The following is a 22,583-nucleotide window of genomic DNA, read 5'->3' as shown; positions in this document are numbered from 1 at the left end:
AGTCAACATAGTTCCACGCATTTTGATCTAAAAACTCTTAAACGCTATATTAAGATTTATTTAATAATGTAATTTTAATTTTAAATTTTAGATTTTAAACTAAAAAACCGAAGGTATGAAATACACCAATACTTCGATTTGCGTCATTTCGTTTTGCGTTTTTTTAGAAGTTGCGTCGCTGCTTTATTAGTACTAATTTTCACTGTGCGTCGTTAGATTTTTTGGTTGCATTGTTTTGGGTTCGAGTCTTTAATTTTTATTTAAAGGATGGCTTTTTTGACACTTTTGTTTCAAATTGCGCCATGCCATTAAAACTCGGGGATTCCCTTTTCTAACTAAAAATTAATGCAATTTGAATGTAGTTTTATTTTCACTTTGTTTTGCTAATTTGAGTTCAGTTTCAATTACGTAGTGTGCTGTAATGTAGGGTATTGTACTTTTTTAAAAAGAGAATATTAAATTTATATAAATTTTTACGTGTTGTTTCTGGTCACAAAAGAGGTAAATATTATTCCAATTCATTTATTGGCAGAGATATATTATTTTTGTTTTTTAAATGTTTACTATGTTCAATTTTCTTTTTAAAAAGTTGAATTTTCGTTACCCTGGAACCTATCTTCGATCTTTACATGGTTTGCTATAGAAAATCTTAATTCACTTGGCGGCGTTTCAATTTGCGGCGTGTTTTTTTGGAACGTAACCACGGCGCAGTAAGATATTGGTGTATATATCTACTGGTATTTTTTACTTACTGATATATCAAAGGTCACAATCGATTATCTACCTATAAACAATTAACATCTAACAACTGTCAACCATCTTTATTTATGTGTGACTCGGCAGGGGTTGTCAACCCCTATATTTTAGTCACGATTTGAAAGCGAGGGTCCATATAAATTTACATGATTTCCTGTTAATGTAGGAATAACAGACTTTTTTGACATTCACAGCACAACCAATTTATTAATTAAACTATCAATTCATTTATTTAATTATAAGGCGTGGTCTGAACTAAAATCAATGAAAATTTCCATTGTTGGATCTAATTTTTCACGTCTCTTAAATATTTAATGGAATCAGGCGTTACCTCGCGGAAGTCCATCCTAAGTAAGAAAACAAAGGACCAATATTTAACCACTTCCGCACATGCAGTGGTAGTAGTGCAATAAAGTGCACCGCCCGCCAGCCCGCTGATAAATGCGTATGCGGCAAACAATGCGATTCACACAACCGCCACCGTCAAATTATTCAACACGTGTTTCATGCCTTGTGGAGGGGTGAAGGTAGAAATATAACTGCAGGGCGTCTATGGACTCTATGTTATCAATGTTAAAAGTCTTAAAACCGGTCTACCATCATAATCTTTCCATGATCACTAGTCTTCCACATCCAACTAACCACCATCACGAAACATTCAGACACAGATCTTCTAACATTCCCAACCTTCTAGTAACGCCAAATGCCTATCTAATACCGTTAACCTATCACCAGCAAAATTTGCTGTATATTTCTAGAATTTTCCAAGAAGGTATTACAATTTAGTTTAATTTAATATAATTTATTGTACACGCACGGATACATTAAATAGTTTCATGATAATAAACGAAAAAGTACAATGGGCAGTCTTATCACACGGGGCAATTTAAAAAATGTAGAAATATAAACAATAGAAAAGATTAAACAAGGAAGTAAATAAAAAGGGTCGAACAAGATCCCAAACTAGTCATGAATAAAGTCAATAAAGGTTTAGTAAATAATAATGTAACAAATTGTGATAATGTAGCAAACAGTGGTTTAGAAATGACGATGAGGGAAGGAAGGTGATGCATGGCTGATGATTTGAATGTGAAGAAAGATAGACATTGTGAAGGACATAAGGAAATAGTAATATAAGATTGTGAAGGATGAAAAGAGAAAATGAATTAAAAGAATAAATTGAAATCAAACAAGGCAAAGAAACCGAGGAGTCGCAAAAAGGGAGGCCATGTAAAAGAAAAAAAAACCTATCACCAGCACCAACCTTGAACATTGTATTGTAGTATAATAAATAAAGAGGTAGCCTTTCATTAAATAACTCCTAACTCTTATACTTTCTCTAATGGCGCCCTTTTTGGGCCGTCTTGTACGCCCATATGTGTGAAATCTTTTATTTTCACTCTTACCTTATATCGTTCTGAATGACCTTCTTTCTTTCTTCTTCATCTACATCTACTTTGTTAATCTTTCATTCTTTCCTTTTCTTTTTCGTATATACATCGTTTCACTTTTATCGCCTTCTCTTTTGGATTTTATATTTACTGATTTTAATATTTTACTTTCACATTTAAATACTATTTTCATTCTTATTTCTTTCTCGCCATATCACAGATTAAATTTGTCACTCTGAAAATTTTATCATAGATTCAAATTTTTCTTTTTTGAAACTTTAGTTTCTATAACCTTTAAATAATCCAGAAAGATCTATCGATGTTCCTTATTGCTTACTAATGAGGTGATGTTGTCCTCCTCTGTCCTTTATGCTAGCAGAAAATAGCATTTCATTCTTAACAACCCAAAGACCGGTACAGCTGGTGATCGAGTGTACCATGGTCTGGTTCATGTTCGAATTACAAATGAAAAGTAGTACTGCTTTATCTTGGGGGTAGATAGAGAAATGTACGAAACAACGAAATGGGGTTTATTATTTTGTGTTCCGTAACCAAGGGAGACGGGCATGAGTCAGGCACTCCCTTTGTTCCGAATTTCATTTGAATTTTGCTTTCGTTTATCGACCTGAAGTTTGCAAAGTCTAGTCGATAATTGGTTAAAGTCAATGACCTGGGTGTTTGCTTATACGAGTACTTTGTAAATGAACGAAAGTACAATACCCGGCGATATATATTGCACATCGACATTGGAAAGGGACAACGTTCAATTTTCTTTTTAAAAAGTAGTATTTTCGTGACCCTGGTACCTATCTTCGATCTTTACATGGTTTGCTATAGAAAATCTTAATTGACTTTGCGGCGTTTCAATTTCCGTCGTGTTTTTTTGGAACGTAACCACGACGCAAAGTGAGGTATTGGTATAGACATCCCTGTTTTCGAATTTATTGTAATTATTTTTAAAACATACAAAATATTATCATATATATATTTTGAGTACACTCTGTAAGAACATTGACCTCATTGTACCAATTTCTCAAGGAGGTGGACTGAAATCCTTGTTAAATTCGTCAAAGGACGGTGGATGCAGCTTCCAATTTATCCTGTTGGGGATCTGTGGTGAAGGCAGTGTAATTTCTTCAGCTGAAATGGTGATAATGAGAGATGAAAGATACAATTGGCTTGTGTTGTAGAAACTTGCATACCTATATTGAATATTAGAAGATATAAAAACGTCAATCGATATGTAAATCTAATCTTAACTTGCGTCATTGGTTTTAAGTGCGTTTTTTTCGTTCAGAAACCTGTTTTTCGTTCTTCATTTTATACGTCATATGATTTATTATTAACTTGTTGTACATTTACACGGTAAACAGAGTCACGTTGAACATACACAAGCTTATATACCAGTACATTTATAAGAAAATGTAAAAAGTAATGAGGAACGAACGAAAGGCGATACAGAGCGAAAGGGAAAGATAGTAGAATTGTGAAAATAATGAAACGAACGAAAGATAATATGACGTATGAAAGAAGAGAAAGAAAATAGAAATGTCCGTGAAAAAATTAAATAAATGTTAACTAGTCCCTGTCCCAGACCAGATAGAGGGTACGAAAGGCTCCCAATAGCGGGGGCCATTTTAAAAAAATAAATAAGAAATGTACGAGTATATAAATTTCAATACCTTGAAACAAGAGATCACAAGACTTTAGAGAAATTACCAGAGGAGAATCTTAACACATCAACGAACTGACATCAAAGATGGAAGGTATAGGGAGTCTTATATATTCACCAGGACAGGAATAACCAGAGCTTCATTTATACAGTCATTCCAGAAGAATGGCTTATTCCACTTATATCACAGATCACTAAATTGTGGAAAAAAAATCGATGTTTTAGAAATTATATCCCAAATACAGATAGATTCTAAGTATATACAAATAATTACATATATATATATATATATATAATGTATATGTGAAAGCTTTAACCCTTAACTTAGCAGATTTTTTTATTTCATTAATATTCATACCACTTGACTTTTAAGACCCAAGGGTGCTAACAGAAAAAACTGAACAAGCGTTCGAAAATTAAGAAATTGTCTAATCATTCACATACAAATGATTACATTGCGTCCAAAATTGATGCTACCATTTTTTTAATTCTGATGTATCTCTACAGATACAATATCAAGAAAAGGGTTAAACAGATGAATAGCCATTTTTCTGTCCAAAACATACTCGTGTGTATAAGATTGGGTTTGACTATAGTGGACTGTATTTAATTAAAAGGTCTTGGTCCAGAGAAAGAATTAATTTCACAAGGAAGCGGAGACACATGTGCTCGGTGGCGGTAGGGGGCAGAGAGAGAGAGCACAGATAAAAAACAAATACGCCAAACCATAGACAAGATCTTACCTAAAACATTTTTTGTTGGTACTATTACCAACACCGTGTGGCTCCTGCTGCCCTGAGCTCTGTCGCTAAGTTCATGTTACTAGATTGTGCCTTTGAATCGCGATTGATCTTTAAAAGTGAACACCCCCCATTGGGGTCCAAAATCCAGGTTTTTGGACGTATTTCTTTGAGCTTCGCACTACACTTTCGATCAGTACCATCTTCGTTTCGGCTCCGTGCACTTGCATTGGACAGGAGACTAGATGTTCCACACCTTTTACCACGATCCTTCTTCTTTTCATTCGAAATATGAGCTACAATTTATTTTCTTTACAAATTAAAATTAACTAAGAATAAAGGTTTAAATTAAATTTATTGTTAATTTATCCGAAAAAAGAACACTGAAGAAATATAACATCGCTCGAGGCATATAATGGCGTTCTTATTGGAGAGCGGCCTGTCTTGAATACGCCTATAGGCAGATATTTATGCACAAATGACTTCAGAATACAGTATATATGACATGTAATTTGAATCTAATTATTACAACAATTGGGTAAACCTAATTATTAGATATTTTTCTTCGATGATGTCTCCCCTGAACATCGCCATGACAGATCCTGTGCTGCTAGCATCTAAAGATTTCTTCGCGACATTAACCATGTCGGTCAACCTAGTGGGGGGGGGGGTCTCACGCCGCGTCTACAGGCGCTTGGTCGCCACTTGAAAACTTTTTGACCCCAACCACCATCTCTCATCGTATAGTAAGAAAAGGATCAATATTTAGCCACTTCCGCACATGCAGTGGTAGCACGCTGATAAATGCGTATGCGGCAAACAATGCGAATCACATAACCGCCACCGCCAAATCACTCAACACGTGTTTCACTCCTCCACGGGGCATCTTTAGGAGTTATGTTACACCGATTAGTGTCAAACACAGAGTTTTTGGTTCTTGATTAGATATATGACTTTGTCTCTCATTTAGACATCCAACGTCACACTGCAGAGTTCATAACCATTTTTGAAAAGTTCGTCTTATCTGTGCAAGTGTTCGGTGTGTATTGCTTCGGCTACTATTTGGACCAGCGCATGGTTCTGCACCTTCCTGAACTCTGTCCATCTACTTCAGCGTTATTTTCTTAATTAATTTTTACCGTATTTCAGGAATATTATTAAAAGACTAAAAATTCGTAATATACATATAGTGGAAAGGCGACTTGACATTTGTTCCTCTAGTACAATTTCATTACGTTTTATGATTCTTATATAATCTATGTAATAAACATAAAACATTTAATGGATTACAATATGTATTACATCCTGCATTTAAATTACAGATAATTACAACGTTAGTCGTTAAATCACGACTTAGATGTTTATTTACGAATAAATATTCGTTATGATTAGCAATGGTAGTTGTTTAGTGAGAAATTATTTTACTAGCAATAAGCTAAGCACAGTGGTTAGAAACTAAGTCAATGGTTCAATTCATAATTAATAGTTGTAAAGAAAAACATCCAAAGAAATTCTTTATATCTTTAATAGAAGATTCTGGATGTATATCTAGACCAGAGTTCCTCAAACTTTTTTGTGTCGTAGACCCCTTGCCATGTTTTTCCGTGTTGGGTAGACCCCCTACTTACCTGATATCGATTTCCTGTAAATTTCTAACTGTAGTGAAGTTTAGTGTTAAAAACTTAAAGTAAAAACAAAAAAATTTTGTATCTGTTATGTAAAATATAGGTAACATTAAATAAACATAAAATAAACTATAAATAAAATAACATAAGCAATAAGTCAATACTTTTAGTGAGAAAGATGAACCTGATGCTTTACTAATAAATTATCAACATTTGGCGTCAATTTTGTTAGTAATTAAAGCAATTTTATAAACATATATAATATTTTTTTTACTTCATAGGTACTTTTATAAATAATGTAAATGTTTTGATATTATAAGATAGTATGATGTAAGTAAATAGGTACTATCAGTGTATGTGTTGAGATCCACTATCGTGGACCCCCATTTACATTTCATGGACCCCCAAATTTTTTTTCGCTGACGTAGACCCCTTGCAGGTTGTCATAGACCCCTAGGGGTCGATATAGACCACTTTGGGAATCACTGATCTAGACAAAAGAATAATTAATGATAAATATAAAAAGAAGTGGTTGTTCTGTCAACGTTGAGATCGGCCTCCCACAATCTTCGATCCCAACGGCCACTTCAGATGAGTAATTCTTCGAGCTATGTGATCTTGGTTCTTCTGCGGGTATTCTCATTTCTGATTCTATATCGCAGCGTAATTCCGAGCATAGCCCTCTCCATTGCTCTCTGGGTGACGTTGAGAAGTGACCTTCTTATGAGGCCTATCGAAAATGACCACGTCTCAGATTAATAACATTTGTTATTTAATAAGAAAAGGACAAGTATATAGCTACTTCCGCTATGCAGCAGTAGTCGTACAAGAAGAACAGATAACAAAAAGTGCACCGCCCGCCAGCCCGCTGATAAATGCGCGTGCGGCAAACAATGCGAATTACACAACTGCCACCGTAATATAATTAATAATTCACTCAACACGTGTTTCACCCCTCCACGGAGCATCTACAGGAGTTATGTTACACCATATGTAAACAATGTGAAACGACGACTGCTGCTACATAGCGGAAGTAGCTATATACTTGTCCTTTTCTTACTTAGGATGCACTTCCGCAAAGTAACGCCTGAATCCATTTGATATTTGTTATTAATTCGTATTTAAGTAATGCCTACCATGTAATATAATTATATATATACACATACATACGTATATATATTTATATGTGTAAACCATGAACTGCCCTCTTCTTCATGTCTCTCATCTAAATCCAAAAAATGGCTGCTGAAGATCGCTTCTTGTACCTGTATGTTAATTGTTTCTTTATTTACTTAATATCTATGTAATTTTGTTATATTTCCTTTATACAAGAAAGTGTATATAGTTAAGATATAAACATTCGTTCTAACCTATTTCCAGTCTAACTCATGTGTGTTATCCAGGCAAACAAGATGAAGACAAAGCTGACTTCGGTCACATACCTGGGCTACACCGCCATGGATAGGCGCTTCTCCAACTCCATGCTACCCTGGCTACTGCGGGAGATCCGGGCAACCGGCATCAGGGACAAGGTAATCAAGGTTACTATTAAAAAAAATAACCAAAAAGATAATTGGCAAACTATTCAGAAGGAATATATTTGTATACGAACTAAAGTAAGCGAGATAGTCCAGGCAAGAAGTGGTAGTCGCTGGAGCCTTAAAGTTTTGGACTGAAGAATCCTACGTCTACCTAAGGTAGACAGGTGACCAAGTGAAAGGCTTTGCATGACGCTGGAAGGCTGCGTAAAACTGGTCGTTTTAGAAATATATTGGTAGGTCCAGGCCCAGCGGTGGACGTAGCTGAAAGAATGATAATTCAAATGCGAAATTAATGAAAAACACCTTCACCCCCCGTTGGTGGAATTTTTAAACCTGTACTCGGAGAAAGGAATATTATAATAATATATTCGAAGTCATACGGATCCAGAGATATATTAATGTGTAATATAGGTGGAAATCTCTTATATAGGGTGATTGGATTTTTGATAATGTCATTATACATTCACCCCTTTAACGATTGTATATCTGTAAACAATCATCCTGTTTATAGGATTTTATATACAATAATATAGACTTGAAAAGTAACTAAACAGGTTAAAATTACCTTTCTCATGGCCCCCTTTTGGGTCTTCCCGTTCTTCTATCTAAATCTATGACAGGAAATTGGTTTTCAAAAATATTTTTTTCAGTATTTTGTTCCTCATTTTTCTTCTTACGTTCTTCACATAATCTAGCATTCTCTCTTATCATTTTCTTCACAATATTCTGTTCATACATTACCATATTTCTCATGATATTACATTTATATTATTTACATTTATATTTTTATTATTACAATATTCGGCTATAAATATTGCACATCGACCTTTGAAAAGAGACAACTAATTTCGGCTCGAATCCACACCACCTACATGACATTTTGTCAGTCGTGCGACAGAGATAACGCTCTACGAAGCCGAAATTAGTCGATTGTCTCTTTCCTAAGTTCGATGTGCAATATTTATCGCCGGGTATTTTACATTTTTTGTCTCAGCTGTTAAAATTTGTTTTCTTATCACTATATCACAGCTATTTATCACCAGAACTTAGGTTTTGTTCATATTTGTGACTTACTTTTTGATCTCCTCGTACTGCATCCTGAATCACCTACCAGGGAGGCGATACTGCTTCTCTTGGTTACAACTATTGATTTAATAAGTAAAAGATTTATTAAATAATTTATTATACATTCAATAAACACAATGGTTTGCCCACAGTTGAGCATGGCGGTTGAAGACGGCTGCCTCAAAGCATATAATGGCAACTTTGAACCCGTGATTGTTCACCGCCTTGTTGACATACTTAGGTAAGTGACTCTCTTAGGGAAAAGCTTAGTGGTACTGGTTCAAGGACGCTCACCCACGAGGGTCAGGGGCTGAAGATCGAGCTGGTCATCCGTCGAATAACAGACATCCTCGGGCTGTATAAGTGTCCAGTGGTTGTAGCAATATCACGACACACACGTGCGTGTATCACACGGACGAGACTCAAGATGCGATCGCAAGGTTCATCGATGGGAATACGGCAACCGCCGCACAGACCCTGGCGCACAACCTGATGATGCCAACATGGAGTAGGGATGAGGAAGTGCTCACATGAAACGCACATTTTTTTTCTCCTTACTATGTTAGCTAAGTCATTAGTCAGTATAAGTCCCGTCATAATTAGTCCAGAAACAGACAGACTGATAAAAGAAATTTTGATATATGTACCCTCTATATATATATATATATATATATATATATATATATATATATATATAATATATAAAGCAGACGCCGAGCTTCAAGAGAGATAAGATATTATAAACAAAGGAGGCTTTGAAAATTTTGACACTACCAAAAAAAGTTTTTTTATTTTTATTTTAAAAATACTCTTTCCTCTGCCCTGTTTTCGGGACAGGGATATACACCCTCCTACTTTCACCCCCCTTTCATCCTTTATATTTCCTATCATTCAGCATACATTCAACATACAGCATTCACCCACATTTGATTAACATATCACCTACCATCCCTTGCCTAATTATGTCACCTACTACCTTTCTACCAGAAAAAGTTACCTCATGTTCTTTGACCAGGGCGAGTCAGGTGCCAGGGCGACCTGAGGAACTCTTCTACATACTCCTAAATGAGAAGGAGGCTCTCTTGCAGTGTTACCTGTTCAGGGCGACAACAGTGCTTGAGGTGAGTCACATATTACAGATTATATAAGAATTTTTTTCCCACTGTTGGGAATCTAGAAAAGACTACGGAGTCAAGGCGTCAATGAACATCTTTTTGGAGTTCTGTATTTTTATAAAACAACAGTTGACTGACGGATACTTGTCGAATAGGTATACGACAGATGATGATGTGAATAATGAGACGCTTTTGAAAAAATCATAGTGGAAATATATAGAAAAATACGTAGACGAAAAAAAAGTTTTTGTTTTTGAAGATATAGATTTTTAAAAGATACTCTGTGCTTATCCTAATATTTACCATTTTATTTATATCTACATATATAATAATGAATGTTTGTATGTCCTGTATAGAATAGTAGACTATGCTATCATGTGATGAAAGCAAGTTTTTTTAGCAAAGTTGTTGTGCGTGGGCCTACGAAGGTTTTTAAGTTAGTATGACCAATTTTCGACAGATGGCGCTGCTTATCATTCCAATGAAATTCATAAATCGCCGTGACAGTTCATGATGATTTGTATTTAAACGAAAACAGCGAACGAATGATGACGGTACTAGTTGTAGATGATAAAAGAATTTATTAATTGAGAAATTTTTGTCCGGATCACATAATTAAAACAAAAAAGAACTAGATAAACTATTTTGTTTTTGTTAAATTCCACGTGGGTGAAGTCGCGATAGACAGCTAGTGTATATATATATATATATATATAAATAAAAAAGTAGGGTGAAATTGTACTCTACAACCGACAAGAGATACGTCCAATAAATTAAAGATTTGGTTGTTAAAAATTATCGATTCACGATTGGAGACCTCGCTGATGGTGTTGAAATATTATTTGATTCGGCCCAAATCATTTTCAAATATTTTGTGAACAAAGACATCTTTTAAAGTAGCGAAGCTAGGAAGTTCATGCTACTGTTTCTTACTTCTTACTTTTAGATCACCTCTGTGAACTCTCCATAGAGTGATTTACCACAAGGGTCTTCACGAGAGGACCTCAGCTTGCGTTATCACTCTTCAATAATACCTGGTTAGCTGTACGACACAAAGGCGCCCGAAAGAGCCGGACCATGGTTTGGTTGGTTGCTGTTGCCTGGCTAATATCACTACTACCACTTTGGAAAGCGGGAGAAGTGGAGGAAGAAACTACATAAACTCTTCTATCTATTATGATAGTAAGAATATTAAAACAAAAGACTAAGCTACTTCGTTTTGATTATATATTAGCAGCGCCTGTACTGTCAAACGCTCGAAGTTCATAGCGTACTGTCAGACGCGAGAAGTTCATAGTGCACTGTCAAACGCGAGAAGTTAACAGCGAATTCTTTTTTTATTTTTTTTTAATTCTCGCCCCCTCCTTTTATTTTTGGGACAAGGATATAAGCCTTTCTATTTTTACTTTCTCTCATCCTAAATGCGAAATATTATACAATGTATTCATTTGTATAAATATTTATTTATTATTAGAATGTGAAGCTAATCTCACTGTAATATTAATTTATCAAATTAAAATTTTTCATACCCCTAATTGATAAGGGTTGTTCACCCTTAAATTTTTTTTTTTAATTTTTTGACGAAATTTTTTGTTTTTATTTTTTTATGATGTGGCATTAAAAATACATACAACCCTAAATTTTCACCCCTCTACGACCAACCCTTTAATTTTTTTGCAAAACAAAGTTTATGGGATCAGCTAGTTATTTCTATATTTATTTAAAAAATATTATTTATAAGAATATAAATAAACACTATTCGGATTAAAATTTGTAGCGGTAACATAGTGCTTCACATGCGTGATTGCTACATTCGTTATAGGTACATATTAAGATATACAACGTTGATCTTGACCCCGCAGAGTATATACAATATCCTTGCAAAAAAGACCACAATCTATAATATTTTTAAGACTTGCACAAACACATAGTTTATTATACTTATAACTCGTTCTACACATTATTATGTCATGACTTTGAATATTGATTGTAAACAAGGAAAGGAATATTAATATTTAAAAGGCTACGCCTCGTGTATTGATGAATATTTGCGGTTTTTTTAACATCCTGTATAATCAAGGTCACCTAGAGGTCAACGGAAAGGATTATGTCAGGAGATCTGCCGAACAACCAGAAGAAGAAGTTCACAGATATAGCTAAAGATGTGCTTGTTTAAAGTTGCAGCAAATCGCTCATGAAGCTGACGCTAATAGCCGAAAGATAGCGGATCGAAATAGTGACCAATCTAGCGCTGTTTCCATCCATCTTTTTCTGTGATCTTGACTATGTCATCCATTTAGTAGAGGACCTAGAGCTTAGAATCACTCGTTAATAAATAAATATAGTCCGAAGGTGAAAAAAACAATTCATAATCCATCATGGAGTATGGTTATACGACGAAATATAACAACATTTTCCGACCTTAATTCTGCACTATAATGATGTACTATTTAATTTTGTCACATAATATCCTATGTTGATTTTCTTTAATGTGTGTGGTACGTGACAAATTAGGTTGTTTACAATATGTCAAGTTTTATATATGAAACTTATTTAGTTTCAAGGGCTCCCGGAAGGGGAACGTCGGTTTGAACTGTGAAACGCGTGGAACATTTTGATTCGAAGGCGTCAAAGAATGTTTAATTATTAAGTAAGAAAAGGACCAATATTTAGCCACTTCCGCAAATGCAGTGGTAGTCGTGCAACAAAGTGCACCGCCCGCGAGTCCGATATGATATGAATATTTTGAATCTGTATTTAATGGAATCAGGCGTTACCTTGCGGAAGTCCATCCTAAGTAAGAAAAAGACCAATATTTAGCCACTTCCGCACATGAAGTGGTAGTCGTGCAATAAAGTGCACAGATAGACTCACGCACTCTGCGTTTGGCACTAATCGGTGTAACATAACTCCTGAAGATGTCCCGTGGAGGGGTGAAACACGTGTCGAGTGATTTGACGGTGACAGTTGTATAATTCGCGTTGTTTGCCGCATACGCATTTTAGTTAATGACGCCTGTGTTACAAATCGCTTAGTGCGGTTGGAAGGTATTTCAACTGTGAACGAATGTCGTGAATCTGAACGTCTCGTTGTGTGATGGAAGAGAGGAGATGGAGGATTTATTTATTTAGTGTAATTCCGATACACAACCTGACAAGTTTGTGCAACATTCTTAATGCTTTTATTTACATACATACCTTTTCCACATTTTTTACAACGTATCATTATCATTACATATCATTTTATATCCTTATTTACATTCTATTTTACAATTGTCATTTGATTTTTATTTAACCTTTTTCTTAATAATGTATCTGTAGAGATACATCAGAATAAAAAAAAAATAGTGGCATCAATTTTGAACGCAGAAACCTTTGTTTGTGAATGTTTAGGTAATTTCTTAATTTTCGAACGCTTGTTCAGTTTTTTCTTTTGGCATCCTTGGGTCTTAAAAGTCAAGTGGTATGTATATTAATGTAATATTAAAAAAAATCTACCAAGTTAAGGGTTAAAACAATTATCTATAATTTTAAAACTACTTTCTAATTTTGGTAGAAAATATGGTCGAAACATATCTACTAGGGTTCCATCGTAACCAGCTAAATCTCCAAAGAGGTCTTAATAATAATAAAATATTTAAACACCTGAATTTAAATAAAACATTCGATAATAAATTTAAATTTTGTAATAATAATTAATTCAACTTGACACTGGCCGCAGCGACAGCATTCAATATTCATTATATAAAAACAATATAACGTGACATTGCCCGTACGAATCTGCATGGCGCCGCTCTTCCGGGACCTTGGCGCGATTTCAAAATTAGAACGCATTCTAGTTCCAAACTGTTTCAGTGATGTGTTTACGTTTGCGTCGACCAGACGGGATATAAAAAAAAAATTCTCGCGCCATTACGTGTGTCAGTGTAAATTTCGCGCCATTTTGTTTTTATTATAACCTATAAGTATTTATTATGAATAAACATTGAGTTTAAAGTTATTTTTCATATTTAAATTTAATTCCGTTGTTTTTATTACATAATTGTTTTTCGTTTATATTGATGCGACAAATGTTAATAACATAATTGTGTTTAATATATTACTCAGGATGTAAACACGTTTAGTTAATGTTTGATTAGCCTTGTAGTTAATATACGAATCATTCAATAGTTACAGGTTCGAAACCAGTTTAATATATATAATATAAATATTTATTACTGTGATCAAAAAGTAAGAGTGATATTGTCTTTTAAAACCGACGAGGGTCATGTCCAAAAAATCAAAGAACTGGTTCTTGAAAATCTTCGATTGACAATTAGAGACATCTCTGATAGTGTTGGAATATCATTTGGCTCAGCTCAAACATTTTGAAGAATGTTTTGTGTCTCGATTGTTCGATGTCATACTGCATTGGTTCTTCGCGAATTTTTTTCCAAAAACTCGACTGATATCGTTCTACAACCAACGTATTCGCCTGATTTGGCTTCGTGCGAATTCTGGCTATTCAGCAAACTCAAAGAGAGAGCGAGAGAAAGAAAGAGAGAGCGAGAGATGAAAACTAAATCAAAGGTTTTAAAGGTTATACCGGAAAAAGACTATTCCGATTGTTTCTAGGACTGAAAGAGCATTGGTAAAAGTGCGTATCGGTCGGGAATTACTTTGAAGGGGTTGAAATTGATTTGAAAGAATAAATAAAGAATTTACATTTTATAAATAAATCACCTTACCTTTTGATCACAGTTTTATTCATATATATATATATATATATATATATATATATATATATATATATATATATATATATATATATATATATATATAACATGGTCCAACGGATTAGCAAGTTGAAGTGAGTGCATTGAGCAGGCGTAATATTGCAGAACACCTGGCTTCTGAAGGTGTAAGTTCTGAAGTCTGAAGCCCAGAAGGTATCCCAAAGACGTTGGATAAAGTCCGCTTTCATTCTCTTCTTTTGGAAGTCTATGATACCTTAGTTAAGCAGTGAATATCTTTCTGCTGAATATAATATAGATTTTTAATAGTATTTAAATTAATAATATATTTTTGTTGTAAAAGATTGATAAATCTATCATTACTTGGAAGTAATAAGTTGGAGGGAAAATATGAATCCTTTATTTTTGTGAGAAATTTGAAACGTGAGACTGGTTTACCATTGTTTTGGTCAAATGTGCACTCTTTTGTTGTATTATTTGTTGTCATTTAAAGGTCGTTTTATAATTATTCTCTCATAGGAGTTTTAGTCCTTATTAGTGAGAAACTAGTAATCGATTATAACCATCTCTTGATTTAAGTTTCTTATCACTCAGGTAGTTTTGTGATGCGAGAAAAAGGTTGTAATTTCATGGTACCAGGTCTAAAGTCTGGGCTTGCATTTTCGCCTTAATCAAAAAAAAAAAACTAAAACATACGTAATTTTTTTAATTGCCTACTTCCATTTTTAAAAAGCAATAGCAAGAACGAATTTAAGTTTAAAATGTCACTTTAAAAAAGAGCATAAATATGGAATTTTTTTTTGAACACTAGCCATCTGCCGAAAAAAATATCAATTATTAAAAAAAAAAACTAAAATTTAATCTGTATTCGCACCAATAACATATAAATATATAGAATATATAAAGAGAATCACCGTTAATTATGTTAAACGTATGTGAATATGGACATGCTCATTCTATTAATCCATAATTATTAAATTGACCTTATTTTCGTGTCGATTCGGGAGATTAACAGGTGATTAGAATTAGATCCTAGGATAGGGCTTAAAATAAAAAAAACTCTTATTACTACATATTAAAGTTAATATATGAAGACTCTTTACTAAAAGAAGTTACTGGCTGGTAGCATAACAATAGAAAAAAAAGACAATATTTTATAGCAGTCATTTTATAATTGGTGTAAAAGCTATGAAGCTATTTAGTGACATATAAGCTATAAATGAAATTTTTTAAAGCATAATATTTTCCTGTATATAAAATGAATAGGAAAGAAGGTATATCCACGTTGTCAAACCGATTAAAATATTTATATAATCAATATCTCTATTACTTTTAAGATCTATAAGAATAAAATTGGAATACCTTTTACTACTTACATATCAATGTATATACGGTACATAAAATAAAATAAGAAATTTTTGTCCGTATGTTTGTATGCTGTTTGTTCCGGCTGATCTCTGAAATGGCTTGACCTATTTTGACGAGACATATACTGGGAGATAGCTTATATAATAAGGAATAACTTAGTCAGATTTTATTTTAGAAAAATTCTAAAACGAAAAGTAATCTATGTAAAATTTTTGTTAAATCACACAGACGAAGTCGCGGGTACAGCTAGTATTAATCATAAAGGTTATCCAATAAAATTTTAAAATGGAATGACAGATATATTTTATTGTGCACTTAATCGTGTAAAGCGCAGTTTGTTTCTGCTTAGTTTAAAGTTCGGTAAAATAAGTTCGAAAAGATTTATAGTGTGATGACAATTAGTAAATATTTTACTTATTATTTCTCCAGGAAAATAATAATTTTAATTTTACATATAATTTTGATTTTTATTACGAACATATTATAGTTCATAAAATGGGTTTTTTTTTATTGTTGACAGGTTTCATACATAAATAAATATTCGCTCTGTTATAATTCAAATTTGATATTATTTATCTATTCTTTTATTGAATATATATTATTATTTAATTTTTTTTAGTTTGTAAGATTTTTTATTAAATTCGTATTAGAATGTAAATACACCATGATTATTTTTTATCTTTTTTACAAGAGTATAGTGAGTGTGTAAATAAAATGTAAATATTGCAAGAATAACAGATTAAAAAAAATATATATAAAAATCTTTTTTAAAAAAAAGAGGTTAATAAAATAACAAGTTTAATAATAGTCAAAATATGAGAAACACCACAAAATGTATATCGCTAATAATATTGACAACAACGACCTCCATATTGTATATTAAATACAAAAATTTCTTTTTTTTTTTAATTGTAATTATAACAGCAAAATGTTTTCCAGTAGTCTTTCTATAAAAAATAGGTAAATTAACTAGTTTATCCTCAAAAAAATTTACGTCGCAAGTTAGGTTGACGATAACGATATCCATTTTGTAAATAGAATATTAAAAATGGCTCCATTTGTTTCAATCATTAGTTTTAAGAAATTATTAAAAAGCAATAAAGTTGGCAGCTAGCTCGGCTACGGACACCATGTTGACTTCAGTGTGCGCGCCGCTGTCGCGCGAGACGGCTGTTTATCTTACAACGTTTCAATTATCCAACGTGGAATTTTGGTTGAGTGCTATATTATTACTGTTCGCATGCGAATTGGACCTTATTTATTTTCACTTTCTTAATTATTTGGACATTTTGTGAAATAAACGCTGCCAAGATACGTCCGACACGTCTTGGCGTCGTGACGAATCCGCGAATTGTTTTCAAATAACGTATTCAATGTTCGAACGAGTGAAAACAAATTATGCGGTGAATTTGATGCAAAACAATCGTGTTAGAATACAAGTGTTTTTTTTATTTCGTTATTGTATTGTTTTTTTTATTATAAAAACGTGTGTGTGTTAAAATAAAGGATTGATACGAAGGTGAGTAACCGTTTGTTATCTATATTTTTGAATGTCGAATTATTTTAATGTTCGATTTTTGAATATTGATTTTTAAAAATGATTTCCTTCTCCATGAATTAGTCACACGAGAAATTAGAACTTCTTTATTTGTCATTAAAATTAAATTTATTATATCTATAACGCATCCTTGAATTCAAACTAATTTGTTAAATTATTTAGAATTCTACATTTTTCTGTTAGGTGTGGCAAAGTTTTACATATATAGGTTTGAATTATATATACAACATGTAACTATCATCATTAATAATATTTACTAAGCAACTTCCTTAATATTTGTATAAAATATTGCAATAACAACAGAGAAGTACAATTGGCTTTTCTCATATCAGTTCGCCATTTCTTACAGACAACCATTGGATTAAATAAAAATATATTATAACTGAGAAGTGTCCATTTATACAAATATGTATTATATAATGTATAAAGATGTCGTAATGACATATTTAATAATAAATGCATTGACTTGATTGAATAGTGTACGTGTTTATATAATTCAATGCATATAAATCGAATATCGAAGTTGGACACATTTGAAAATACAAAATGCTTTCGATGATATTTTTTTCTATAGATAATGAAAATATAAAATATTGTCTATAATTGATTTAATAGTTCTTTTACTATTTTATTATTATTAAAATACAAATTATGTATTTATTATCTGTTTTATCAAGCGTTTTAAATATGTGCTTATTATGGTTAGGTCTGTGTATAGTTCACTATTATGCAACTATGTATATATTTTCTAGCATGTTTAATAAGTAATATTGAATTAAATTACAATGTTATAGTAAACTAATGGAACGATATATTATGTTTACCTTTTTGGCGTGACTTGAAATAAATATATATTCTTTTAATTAAATTAAACCACATCATAATTATTATTAGCATGTCCACTGGTGGATATAGGTTTCTAATAAAGATGGGTTAGAAGCTGTTGGTTTACCGAAGATCTTAATTAGTTTGTCTATCTCGTAAATGGAATTCCTGTACTGTCTTTACAGGCCCATGGTCACCAATAAAGAACCTAATGGGCTCAGAGTTCATCAGTTCTGCGCGCTTTGTCATGCCCAGTATCAACTAATCTTGTCCACTTCTTATTATAAAACTAGAAATATAAATATGAGTTATAAAAAAGGTGATGTACGAAAGAAGATATGCGAATGAGGGAAGATATTGTTAAGGAAGAAAGGAGTATGTAATAAAATAATTTAAAAACCCTGAAAAATTTATTTACCCAAAATGTAACGTCTCCATCCCAGACATGGGAGAGAGAACGAGAGGTCCGCAAAAACAGTGGCCGCAAAAAAGGCCCTGCCCACTTATGCCAGTTACTCTGGTGAATGGATTCAGGCGTTACTTTGCAGAAGCCCATCCTAAGTAAGAAAAGGACTAATATATAGCTACTTCCGCTATGCAGCTGTAGTCGTGCAATAAAGTGCACCGCCCGCCAGCCCGCTGATAATGCGCGTGCGGCAAACACCGAGTCTCGGTGTTTGACACTAATTTGCGTAACAATACTCCTGAGGATGTTCTGTGGAAGGGTGAAACAAATGTTGAATGATTTAATGGTGGTAGTTGTGTTTCGCATTGTTTGCCGCACGCGCATTTATCAGCGGGCTGGCGGGCGGTGCATTTCATTGCACGACTGAACGAACTTTTCATGGTTCGTTGAAAGACTGTAAGGTTGCCAATAACAGACCACCACGTTTCAACACCATTTTTCAACCCATGAGAAACCCATTGCGAACCTTTGGAATTACATCGTCTAGAACAGTTTTTCCCATATTTGGGTACGAGTTTAACTCATTGGATTTAATATAAAAAGATATATGTTACAAAAGAGGTCGAAATTTTTATGTAGAGCATGGCACAAAAAAGGTTGAGAAACACTGGTTTATATAAGCCAATTCTTTAAACTATCTTCAGTTATATTAAAAGAGTGATTCCCAAAGTGGTCTATATCGACCCCTAGGGTTCTATGACAACCTGCAAGAGGTCTACGTCAGCGAAAAAAAATTTTGGGGGTCCATGAAATGAAAATGGGCTCCACGATAGTGGATCTCAACACATACACTGGTAATACCTATTTACTTACATCATACTATCTTATAATATCAAAACATTTACATTATTTATAAAAGTACCTATGAAGTAAAAAAATTGTTTATTTAATGTTACGTATATTTTACATAACAGATATAAAATTTTATTTTGAGTAGTTTTAATTTAAATTCAATTAATAAATGTATAAATTAAAATGTGTTTTTACTTTAAGTTTTTAACACTAAACTTCACTACAGTTAGAAATTTACAGGAAATCAATATCAGGTAAGTAGGGGGTCTACCCAACACGGAAAAACAAGGCAAGGGGTCTACGACACAAAAAAGTTTGGGGAACTCTGGTTTATAGGATTGTCAATGCTTAAAAATGAGTTTCCAGACGGTGGGTAGCAGCGTGGATTGTGGTAAACACCTCCATAGATATCTTTATCGAAGTTCTATGGCATTTTCACATTGAGACAGTCATCACCTAGACAGGTTGATGCTTTAGATGAAAGGGAATTTTTTGATAGAAAAAACTAGTAATAAATAAAATGGACTATTGTTAATTTTTTTTTAAATTTAACGAATAAATAGCTTTTAACGGTAAAAGACGAAGTAATAATATTTATTCGGACAGCTATAAATAACATAGCGCCATAACAGACTATAAAAACAAACATTACAGCATTACGTCAGTGTTACAACAGATAAAAAATATTATTTGTTAATTATGAAACTATTGCTACATATTCATGCCAGCGTGTTTTATGATGTAATGTATTCTATTTTTTATTCCTTGCAAAAATTGTACAGTTAAAAGTGTAAACAATTAATTACGCATATTACGAATTAATAGCCAAAACATGGGCTCAGGTTATATATATAGAAGGATATACCATAATCGCCACACTTGGCAGGCGGGTTGGCGATCGCAGTGTGGTATTATGGTACGCAGAGGATGTAAATCCTTTGGAAACTTGTTTGTGAGTAGTGACAATCCTATATAATTAATGCACAATATAAATTATATAAGATATTATCAAGGAATCGTATCCGCTATCTATGGTCGCTTGTCTCAGTCTATATGCCACTATAACCAAGTAATTATTTAATGGAATCAGGCGTTACCTCGCGGAAGTCCATCAAGTCATCTTAAGTAAGAAAAGGACCAATATTTAGCCACTTCCGCACATGCAGTGGTAGTCGTGCAATAAAATGCACCGCCCGCCAGCCCGCTGATAAATGCGTATGCGGCAAACAATGCGAATCACACAACCGCCACCGCCAAATTACTCAACACGTGTTTCACCCCACCACGGGGCATCTTCAGGAGTTATGTTACACCGATTAGTGCCAAACACAGAGCATACTCTGCATGTGCGGAAGTGGCTAAATATTGCTCCTTTTCTTACTTAGTACTTTATCTTGTTAAGTCAATAAAGTTAATTCTTATGTAGATCTATTTCCTTATATGAAAATTATCTTAAAAAAAATAGTAAATAATTTTATCTACTTTTCCGGTTTATTTGTCAATAATAAAGTTAAGTAACACGTGAATAGATGTTAACTATGTTATAAATAATTTAAAACTTACAAGACAGTTAAAATCAATGTCAATGTGTACGTTTTAAGGTTTTTAAACGGTTTTATTTAGTTCGTCGCGTACGGAATTTGTTTATTTATTTGGGTCAAAATTAGAAATTGAAATTTAAGCACCTTCCCGTTGTCAGATTGATCTGAAATTTGGTACACACATTTAATTTAGATGACAATACAATATAATAAAATCAATAACATTATAAATCTAAGACGGCCGCCGATACAAAATGGCGGATTACGTATTTTTCCTTAACCCCCTAAATATGGGTATCAAATGAAAGGGCTACACTAGTAAAACACGATGATTATGTGAAAATTTAAAATTCAAGATGGACGCCGTTCCAATATGGCCGACTAGGTACATATTTCTCCACAACCACCACAATATGGGTATCGAAAAACCGTTTAATTTAAAAGTTTTTTTAATTTATTTATTTAAAGTTAAATGTATGTTATTTTGTTGTTGTTTTTGTTCCTATACGGTATACACTATTTTTGATATTCATAGAAAGGATATACAGGTTGATTGGTTATGGGTGTAAAAACTATAAAAGGGTGAATGAATGCTCAAGGAATTCTTCTTTGGTAGGTAGGTCTTCGAGGTAATGACAACAGGAAGTCCAAAGTATATGTTGATTTGCTTTTTCTCTGTTGATGTTAATGCTGTTAGTCCTAAGGCTTTTACAGCTTTATCAGAGCTGAGTTCACGGAGTGGAAGGGTCCATGAACTAGAACTAAAAAAGCTGGTAGGATGCTGCCAGTTGCACGGGGACTCACAGGTTGTTAAGGCTCTTCGCGGTAGAGCATTGACGGGGTGTGTTCCTGGAGTGTGCCTCAAGGTTGGGACGGCAGCTTGGACCACAGGCGAGCCGAGAGATCCGGATCCAACCACAGTCCGCCCACGCTGTTCGCGGTTAGAAAGCGGGCGGCCGTTACTAAAAACGGGTGTTGTGGCGTGGTGGCTAGTGTTTGGGTGTATATTGCATTGTATTAGAAGTTGTGCTTCTAGCCGGTCTAAGCTTTGTGCAGCTTCATCGTGGAAACAGAGGTCCACGGCCTAAAAATTTTACACTGGAGATCGTACCTCAGTTACGACGAAGACGTTCACACGTGAAGAACTATACCCGTGTAGGTGTATAGTGTAGTGAGTGAGGTGTTGAGTATGTAGCACGAAGCGAGGACTACTCGGCGGTCGGGAGAGACACGGGCCTCTCCGGGCCGCCCTCGCTTGGGCGCGGGTTAGGCGGGCGCGGCCGCCGTGTCATGTGTAGGTGAGTAGTGCATGACATGTGCATCGACACCGCCGGGGCTCGATGTGAGGCGTGTGTCCCGGCGTTGATACGGGGGAGCGGATATTATTTCAACTCCG

The 22,583-nt window shown here is 33.9% G+C and overlaps 1 protein-coding gene across 1 annotated transcript in view; it reads left to right on the top strand.

Annotated features, from left to right (window-relative positions):
* Positions 1–17,114: 17,114 nt before the first annotated feature.
* plx (PTB_TBC1D1_like and TBC domain-containing protein plx) overlaps positions 17,115–22,583 on the top strand; it is a 58,490-nt gene continuing 53,021 nt past the window's right edge. The window contains exon 1 of the mRNA XM_068766053.1: positions 17,115–17,524. The gene's annotated coding sequence lies outside the window, so the exon portion shown is untranslated. The remainder of the gene's footprint in view (positions 17,525–22,583) is intronic.

This window comes from Battus philenor, unplaced genomic scaffold, assembly GCF_028537555.1.
Source record: "Battus philenor isolate CCGP_79_NKW_IND1 unplaced genomic scaffold, ilBatPhil1.0.hap1 SCAF_20, whole genome shotgun sequence".
NCBI lineage: Eukaryota > Metazoa > Arthropoda > Insecta > Lepidoptera > Papilionidae > Battus > Battus philenor.
This window is presented reverse-complemented; position numbering and strand designations above follow the sequence as displayed.